The sequence below is a fragment of the Rousettus aegyptiacus genome, unplaced genomic scaffold, assembly GCF_014176215.1.
Source record: "Rousettus aegyptiacus isolate mRouAeg1 unplaced genomic scaffold, mRouAeg1.p scaffold_m13_p_6, whole genome shotgun sequence".
Taxonomy (NCBI): Eukaryota; Metazoa; Chordata; class Mammalia; order Chiroptera; family Pteropodidae; genus Rousettus; species Rousettus aegyptiacus.
The window spans coordinates 16,170,809-16,181,077 of NW_023416309.1; positions in this window are offsets into that span (position 1 = coordinate 16,170,809).

Here is a 10,269-nt window from a genome sequence, read left to right on the forward strand (position 1 = left end):
AGACTGAGAGAGGGAGAAAGACCCAGAGTGCTTTGTAGTGTGTGTGTGTGGATGTATGTGTGTGAGACAGAGGGAGAAAAAAACCTGGGGTGCTTCTTGTGTATGGTGTACATAGCACATTCCCTAGTGCCAGGACAGGGGATCATTTGAAGCCAGGTGAGGACAGCTTGGCCATTAGCTTTAGAGGAATTGTCATCAACTTTGCCCGCTTGAAGGGGAGGGACCAGATCTCCTCAATGAGGAGAGAATAGTTCTCCCGGGGAGAGGAGAGGAAACTGGATCTGCCCTCCAGGACATTAAGGGATAGAAGATCCCGGCATAAAGCTCCTTGCTCCAGCCTTACCAAGTGGGGGTCCAGGCCACTCTTGCAGCCAGTGCGGGCAAGGGAAACTGTATTTAGGCTAACAAACTGGAAGACCGAGGGCTCTTCCACTAGCCTGTGGGCTGTTTTGGGGTAGTGCCTAAACCTCTGTGTGCCACTGATTACCTATTTGTTGTATGGAGAAACTTATATTCGCCAGGTTTCACAGGGTGGCTGTGATGATAAAATAAGCCAGATGTGTTGAACAAATTCCTACCAGTCAGAGCTGGCTGCTGCAGGAGGTAATAAAACCCTGAAATTCCAAATAACTAATTGTGAACACTGCTGGCAGGAAAGAAAAGGGAGGTCTTCTGTGGCTGCACTTTGTAGCTTTCCAGTGAGCCAGGGTTTGAGAAATCACACATAAGAGATGCAATGAGGAATGTATAAACCAAGACGGATCTGGAAGATTGGTGGGATGTGTAAGAGTAGTGTGTACAAAGCACCGAAGCTGGAGTGACCAGAAGCCAGGGAAAACCAGCAAAGACAGAGCAAAGGGCGTTCAAAGTCTCAGTAAGAAGAACAAGAAGGATTCTGCTCAGGGCTTGGGGTGTAAACTTAATGCACAAGGGAAGGCAGGCAGAGCCCGGCACAGGCAATTTTACTTCAAATGGTAGAGCATGAGGTGGAAATTGAAACCCACGATAGGTGGTAAGTTGACGACATCAAGGCACAAACAATGCAAGCCCAGAAAAATGACATCCCGGGGACCTGCAGGCATTTACAGATGTAATCATTGCCTTAAAGGAAATTACAGAGAATGAAGGAAGTGCCAGAAAACTGATAATAGAAAAATGACCTGATTTTCAAAAAGGATAGAATATAGATTTTTTTTAAAAACAAACCTCTAAACTGCTAAGATTAACATTGATTTCTATGAAAATTCCAGAATAAATTATCAAACACACAGGAGACAATAAGACATATCTCAGAATTTGTTCAAAGGAGGCTATCCTGTACACTTGCAAAGATATGTATGTGAGCATTTTCATCACAGTGTAAAACTGGAGACCATCTAGATGTCTGTAAATTAAGTAAAGATCAGACACACCTGGAATGGCATACTATGCAGACATTGAGAACTGTATTTGGGATTTTATTTACTGGCATGAAAATATGTTCACTGCTTACTGTGAGTAACCAAAAATTTAAAAAAGCAGGTTTTAGAACACATATGTTATGAGTCCTTTTTTCAAGACTACATAGGCTTATTATGTTTATCTATGTAAAATATATGTAGAGAGGGGATCACTAACATCTGTGTTTGGATTCTCCTGCTTCTAAAGCATACCCTAAGACCAGGACTTGGGTACAAGGAGTTTATTTGAGAGGTGATGCCTGGAAGTAGAAGTCAGGAGAGTGAGATGGGAGAGGGGGGAAAAGGAGAGAAATGGTTGCATTAATGAGCTGGGTTTAGCTGTGGCACCTGGGGGTTCTATCCCTTTGGGGACCCTCTGAGAAAAGTGCAGAATGCACCCAAGATTTGCCCCACATGAGGTAGAGAGCTGACTGCTATTTGCCCCTCTTTACTGGCTGAGAGTTGTTCTACTCCCATACTTTTAAGTGGTTCCTGTTCATGGCTTCAAAGAAAGCAAAGCAGAGTGAGCCCTGGCTGCAGCTTTGATGAGGTGCTGGAAGTGCAAGGAACTGTCCCCTCCAGCTAGAATCTTTGGGCTGAGGGGATGAAGCAGGAAGCATCACAAATGCATTGGCCACAGGTATTCTATAATAAGCACATCATTTTTTACAAAAACAAAAATTTTCTAAGAGAAAGAAAATAACGAAGTGCCTATTAGGAGCCAATATTGGTGCTCACCAAGAACAAATCAGAGTAAACCTACCAAATCTCTTTCAGGCTCAGTTTCTGAGAGGTAGAAGGAAGAATTATGACATTTCAACAGACACCGCAGAGACTTCCTGTGAAAGCCCTGTGAACTGGTGAAGAGACATAGCCAGGAGGCTGTAGGACCTACAGCCCTCGGGCTCTGACTTTAGCATGACATTAAGTAATTTCAAAGGAAAATAAAAGGCATTCTTATCGAATCTGTGACTAAGAGCCATAACACCCACAAGGCAGCAGGTTCAAGATTTAGGGTTATCTCAGTGTGCTGGAATACTGGATTGAAACCAAGAAAACGAAATGTAAATGTAAGAGAAATGCGAAATCTTGAATTTAGGTCCAAAAAATCAATTCCATACATTTCAAATGGGGAGACCTGGCTTGTATTCTTGAGGAAAATAACTTGGGGGGGAGGCGGAGGGTGTGTGTGGCCAAAATGGATTGAAAGTGAGATGGGCCTACAACCCCTCTCTCACTGACGAGACCCTGGGATGTTCGGGGTGGGAAAAAGGTGGAGAGAGGGGGATGATCCTGGGAACAGGGGTTTATTCTTGCTTTGTGTGGCTCCAGGGAGCAGAACTGGGACAGGCAGGGGCAAGTTACAGTAAGACAATTCAACTCAACAGCAAGAACTTTCTGTCACTCAGAGCTGGCCTAGAAGCTGTTTCCTCACCAGTTATTATTCACCTTGAGGAAGGGCTGACGTGGGAGTGGAAGGGGGGATTTCTTAGGTGACCAGATCAAGAATATGTCCTGGAGGGTCTCTGATGGCCCAGAAGCCTTCTCCCAATACCTGCGGACAGACACTGCCATCTGTGGAGTTGCTGGGACCAGCTGAGTAGTAACCTCTATTAGGCCTTCCCCCAGTTGGCCTTGGCTGTGGTGTTGTGCTGTGTGGTAAGCCAGCAGAGGACAGGGAATCAGATCCATTCCCCACTCAACTCCCAGCCTGACTTGTATTAGTCTAGTGGCTTCTTTGGAACTCCTGGAAGCTTCCACAGAGCTCTGTGGCTGAGAGGGGTGCACTGCCTGGAGGTGGGTGTGCTGTGGAGAAGCAGCCCAAGCAGGGGAAGGAGGTCTCTTGAGGGAGAAGGGGAAGAGGGGTAAACCAACTGGTCTCCCTCCAGCCAGGACACAGAAGCATCTTGGAGGTCCATGCGGGTTCAGCTTTTCCATGTTTCTGGAAATAGTGCCAGAGACACTGTGTCCTGTTCTCTTTCATGAAGCATTTCATCTCTCTGGAGCTGTCTATCCAGTCTGGAAGGTGGGCAGGGACACAGCATCACCCCACCCCACCCCATTGAACAGATGATAAAACTGACTGAGCTTAGAAGTGCAGCTCGTCCTGGCTTGAATTATAGCATGCCTGTTCACTCTTTCTACACAAATGACCCAGACTCCGGAGACGCTTGGGGCTGCAGCCTCCATGGAGTCCAGCTACTCAGCTTTGTCTTGAACATCATCTGCACCTGTGTGTCTTGCTGGGCATAGGAAGTGGGAGTGGTTTCAGCTGCTGCTGAGAGGCAGAGGCCGGGTAGGTGCAAGTCTGGTTCTCACTGGGGCCATGATATTTCTGACGGCAGTCTGTACTGCTTCAGCAGTGAGTTGAATCAATAATTACAGTAAATATTTCTGTTCCAATTATTGTATAGCTCATTCTGTTTAAAAGACCCCAAGTTATTTGAGTCATGAAAAGCCTGGGCAAGCAACTGAACCCTGATTTTATAAATGAGGAAACTGAGGCACAGAGAGTGGAACTGATAATATAGCTAATTTCTACCACATCTACTTAAGATACAAATATAAAAGAATTAAATTCAGGCTCTCCTCAAAAACCTTTTGCTAATTAATAACTGAAATTGCACCATTAGAGTTTTGCCTTTTCTGACTTAAGATCTGACTTCCTTTGAAACGTAAACGCTGAAAAGAGCCACAGTACTTTAGGCTGTTATGAGTCATTTCCTCATCCACCTGAACAGGTTTATTAGAATCTTTCCTAAAAGAAGATCCTGCCAGGAATGGGAAGAGAGAGAACTTGAGTAGCTTCGGACAGGGCCCCTGAGACTCCAGGTGGTTATGCCTGGTTGGGAAGCATTGGGTGGGGCAAGAATGGAACCCAAAAGAGTTAGATGTTCACTTCCATTACTTCTTGGTTGAGCTCAGAGTAGCCTGGCTCTGCCTCTGGCCGCTGTGTGCCTGCTTCTTCAGGAAGTTTTAGGTGACTCGTGCAGTATTCATGGTGTCAGCATTATAACTGGAGCCTCAGGAAGGCAAGGTCCCCCTCAAATTAAGAATTCCCAGTTGCTACTAATGAACACTGTAGGTCTTAATAGGTGACCTGATAATACTCTAGATCAGATGAGAAAATGGTTTGAGGTGGCAGGGCCTGAGCAGGGCCTCAAACTCAGACTAAGTCACAAGGCTTACTTGATAGACACTGAATCCTGGAGCCAAATGAAACTGCCCCTTGTGGTCTAATAGCAAGTCTCTTTGTCTTTGAGCTTTGGATTTTCCTATCTGTGAAGTGAAAATAATTCTCCTCTCCATGTCAGAGATAGCTTGATGCTGTATGAAAAGTATTTCAACAATAATGAAAACAGTATATATCAGAGTCTATGGAACTGAAGCAGTGCTTTGGAGGAAAATCGACAGCCTTCAGGACCTATATGAATTGCCAACATTTTTTAATCATCTATATATTCTAGGCTCTATTCAGATAGTGGGGAGCATTCTAAGCTGAATTAGGAATAACTTTTACCACTAAAGTATTTCCAGCTTAGTGGAAGAAAAAAGTTTTCTACACATAGCCAAAGTAAGAAACTGAATGTGACCATTGCTGCAGGTAGACCCTGAGGAAGCAGACAGTCACAGAAAACAGAAAGGGAGCTTCAGGGAGTATGCTTAGCCTCCCCTAGGGCAAGAGAGAGGAAAATCCCTTCCCTTTTCCTCTCTCCCCTTCAAACTCTTCTACCCCTATTTTCTAAGGTCTGGGATCCATTTACATGTGCTGAGGCTTGACATGTGAGTAAAAAACAATTCAGTATCCTCAGTTTCCACTGATGTAAACAACTTGCATTTAAACCTTTCCTGAATACAGGTTTTGATGGGTAAAATAGAGATAAGCAGAGAGCTCCTGGAAGAAGTGAAGAGAAATGAAAAGATGTCAGAGTCGGGGAAGGGACAGTACAAAAAGAGGCCTGTCTGGGGCTCTTGTTGGCTGTTCCAGAACTCCTCAGCCCTCAGGCTTTGGCCTTTGCCAGCCAAAGGATTGTTGGAAGGCCCACCTGCTCTTACTCCCCAAAAGGGTCCAGGCTTGCAAAATCCATGTTGCTGTGGTGGGTGCCTATAGTGGGATGGGCTTTAGCTCAGCCTCCAGAAGGGGCAGAAGAGAGGTCACAGGTTTCAGGTCTCAGGAAGCCTCCTTCCTCAGCAGTGGTCCTCCTGTGCACCTGCCTTTGTTGATCCTGAGTGGCCCCAACACAGGCCTTGCCCAGGCTGGCTTGCTTAAGAACAAACCCCAATGAACAGAATCTCACCGTGCCTCCCGTGGCTGCCTAGCAGATGCTAAAGCAGCCAAGAAGTGCTCTGTAGGTCTGTGAGGCCCTTTATAATTTTCTCTGATATCTGCTTAGCCCGGTAACAGCTCCATAGCATGGGGAGGGGTAAGAATCCCAAGTCATCCATGTTTGAAAGCCAAGAAGGACACAAGGAGATGAAGTGGATCTCTCCAGTTCACATAGAAGTACCAAGGAAGGGATGGCATGGGGGATTAGGCTCCCCCATCATCAGGGCCAAGCTACCCTAAACTTAAAAGACTCTCTGTAATCAAGAGAAGTTCCCAAGCAGCTCCTTCAAATTGAGTTGCCTCCCCCAAGACTGTCTTATGTACAGGTTCTGGAGTGACCACCATTGGGCCATCTCTCAAGGCCATGTCTTCTGACTCCTAGGTCAGTGTCCTTTCCCATCTGCAGCAGCACAGTTCCCAAGGAAGACATAGCTTTTTAGAGGATGCAGAAGGAGGGCAAATATCTAATCTAGGAAGCAGGAATCTTGGGGCTCTATTGTGCTGTCTTTTCCCACTCCTGCTCCTTCCAGCTGTCCCTGGAGTTCTGAACCTGGACTCTGCAGACCTTCGGGAGGTCCAAGGATGGTCTACTTTGATCCCCTTGTTTTAGTCAAGGCACTGGGTTACAAGTCACAGAGACTGGCTTTGGCTAACTTGACCGACAATGGAATTTATTAGAAGAGTATGGGCACGTCATCCAGTGGAAGGAAGACCTGTGTTACTAGGACCCAGAGTCAAATCCAAAGCAGAAGAAATCAGCTTGAGTGTTCTTTGGCCAGGGTGGGTGCAACCCCTGATTGACAGTCCCTGGAAAGTTGCATGCAAGGAGGAGGGCTGACTCCCCGAAGGAAAAATCGCAATGCTAGAAGAAGGGGGTCATGCATGCAAGGTTGACCACAACCCCAAATGCTGAGCGAGCTAACATGTTAGGTGTCATGTGCCAAGTGTTCTCCAAGTTTTTTTTTTTCACTCATTATCCCATTGACTCCTACCTCAACTCTTCTCAGTAAATGTAAACTTTTCTCCATTTTACCAATGAGGACTCTGGTTTCCTGAGAAGTGACACGACCTATCCGAGGTTGTAGCCAGGAATGGTGTGTTTCTATTTTAAAGATGAGAATGGCTGGTGTCTGGTGAGGGCTATCTTTCTGGTTCATACATGACCATATTTTTGCGGTATCATTGCATGGCAGAAGGCACAGGGGAGCTCACAGAGACCTCTTTTACAAGGGCACTGATCCCACTCATGAGAGCTCTACCCCTCAAGACCTAATTGCCTCCCAAAGGCTCCACAAATACTATCACATTGGGGATTAGGTCTTAGCATATGAAGCTTGAGGGACACAAACATTCAGTCACCAAGAAGGGGGCAAATAGAAAGGCTAGGACTTCCCAGTCTATGTGTATCCACTACATCTAGGGGCTTTGGTCCAAGTCCTCCAGTTCTGTGATTCTCAAACTGAAGTGTTTATTGGAATCACTTGGAAGATGTGTTTGACCAGAGATAGCTGGGTTTCTGGTTCCCCAGGTTTCTGGTTCCCTAGATCAGTGATGAGGCCTGAGGATTTGCATTTTAACAAGTTCCAGGTGATGCTTCTGATCAGGGACTACTCAGTGAGAGCAAGTGCACCCCATCTTCTCTCTGGCTCTGGATCATCAGAGTGCCCTGGAGGCAAACATTATCATATCCTGATACCTCCAGGAAACTCCCACAGTAGGGGAACGGCTTAATTGGGTTCAGCGGATGAAATTTTCACAGGGTGTAATGTATCCATAAGGGCACCCAGTAGATCCCAGACAGGACAAGTCCAGAGTGTTAATGAGGTCTCTGGGTTCTGGAATGGAGCCCAAGCGGGGCATGAAATTGCCAGGAATAGGAAGTTTTTCCTCCTCAAGAAAGATCAGTCTACAATTCTGGAAAGTGGCCTAAGTTTGGAGACTGATGCTCAGCTTCAACCAAGGGTCTACAGATGGGCGGGGTCATTTCTGGACACTTGCCAGGGATAGACTTTGAAACACGTGCTCACTAAGCAATTCTCTGAGGCAGAGGGAAAGACAGTGGGAGAAACAGCTGTCTGGAGTCTAGCCAGGCAGTTTCTGGCAATTTCCTCTACCCATCCACACCCACAGGTTTCCCTGAGTCATGGGGACTGATTCAGAATTGATTTTGAGGCTCAGCAAGGGTGAGCTGTCTAGGGAGGCTCCCGATAGACTCCGTGATGAAGGTTCTTCCTGGAGGCCCCTGGAGAAGTCCTTCTAACACCAAGAATGCTGGCTTTGAGCAGGACCCTGTCCCTCAGTGTTAGGATCCACCTTTCTTACCTTTTCCCCTTCACACAAATATTTATCCATTCAAAACTGTTTATTAAACCATTTACTATGGGCAAGCACTGAGAAGATGCTGGATATATGGCTGCCAACCAGACAGGGAAGATCTCCACTCTCCAGAAGCTGACTTTCAAGGGGTGGGGGGCAGAACAATAAACTTAAAAACAAATAAAATATTGACAGATTGAAGAAAATAAACAGGATACTATGAAAGATTAATAGTGGGACACCTATTTTAAAGAGTAATCGAGTCAGGCTTTTCTGAAAAGATAGCATTTAAGCTTAGAGCTAAAAGAGGGAGAGAGGCAGAGGGAATATAAAGGGATAAAGGCCTTGAGGCTGGAAAAGGCAAGAGTGTATAGGGGCCATCGCAAGGTGGCCAAAGCATGACGGAGAGGGGCAGGGACCGAGGCTAGAGAATCAGACCATGCACTGAAGAGTCTGAATTGTATTTGAGATGCTGTGCGGGGTCTAGGCAACAATCATTAGTGGCTGCTACTGAAAATACTGGTGAGACGCCGATGGAAACCTGACAGCGGAGGAATCAGGCTGACATCTCCTGAGCCCACTGATTAGGCTTAGCATCAAAAAGAGAGAACACCAGACAATTTGATCAAGCCTCTATATTTAACTACTAATCACAGGAAATACATGAGACGGAGAGTAGAACATGGAAGATGACATCATGAGGGAGCAGTTAGCAAAATCCAGTCTGTGAAAAACTCTACGGACAAATTACCCCATGGCTTATATGACAAATTGTAGGGGATAGGGAAAGAAGCAGAAGGAGAACCTAGAAACTAAAAGAGACTTGAGAGCCACATCGACCAAATGCAATATGGAAATGGTGGTAGATTTTATAAGAATAGACCTTAATAAATCATATTCCCTGTGTCCACACACCTTTTGCGATGTTATGTTGCTATTCCTCCTATTGGAAGGTGAAAACTATTTCTCCTCTGGCTTGAATCTGGGCTGGCTTGACTTGTCTTGTCCAACAGAATATGGAGTAAATGGTGATGTAAAAATTCTTGAGCTTAGGTCTTAAGAAGCCTGTAGCTTCTTCTCTTGCTCTCTTGGAATCCTGATACCACCAAGCTGTGAAGAAGCCTAGTCTGGCCTCCTGGAGGATGAGAGGCCTTGTGAAAGAGAACCAAGACATCCCAGCCAAAAGCCAGCACTTCTGAAGCAGCTCATCTTGGGCCTTCCAGGGCCATCGAGCCATCAGATGACCACAGCTGCATGAGTGATCCCAAGAGAGGCTTGTGGAAGGACCACCCAGAGTGCCAGGCCACAGTGTAGTGCCTCTAAATTTTGGAGTGATTTGCTGCACAAAAATGGGTAATAAAAACAGAACTCTTATTGGAATCTTCACAAAAACAAGCCAAATGTTTTAAAAATTAGGCAACAGGGAATTTTAAATGCTGGATGTCGATAATATCATGACGTAATTATTAATTTTGTTAGGTGTGATAATGATACTGTGGTTACGTAAGTTGTTTTTTTTTTTTTGAGTCTTTTTAGAGATACAAATTGAAATATTTATGGATAAAAGGAAGTCATGTGATATTAACTTTAAAATAATCCAAAGAGAGTGGGAGTATGGTGAAACAAGATTGGCCTTGAGTTGATAATTGTTGGAGGTGGAAAATGTATACATGGTGGTTCTTTATGTTCTCCTCTCTTGTAATGTTCATTAACTGATATGGACACTGCCGGAGGGCCTAAGGGAGTATTATCCCTTTCCCTCACTGTGCACAGGAAGCTTCCAGCTTCTCTACCTCCACCAGCAGGCCCCCTGCCTCCACCAGTGTCCCTGTGGCACCTGCTGGTCCCTGTGGCCCCAGTTGTGCCAGCTCATTGGGCCCGCTCCCCGCAGAATCTCTCTATTCTCCAGGTCCCGAGCCTCCACTGGGCCACCAGGCCAGTGGCTGAGCTCTGGATGCGACAGAAGACTCTCTGAAGGCTCTTAATCCCCAGGAACAGGCCACATTCAGTCCCAGAGGAAGGCAAGAGGCGATAACATCATGAGTCACTACATTTAACGACTTCCCAGCAGAGCTATGGTTGGACACTGAGCTGCTCCCTTCCAAACGTGGCTGGAGAAACACACACTGAAGCCTGGGACTGATTCAGAGACACACAGAGCAGGGCCAACTCTGCTGTACTCCTGTG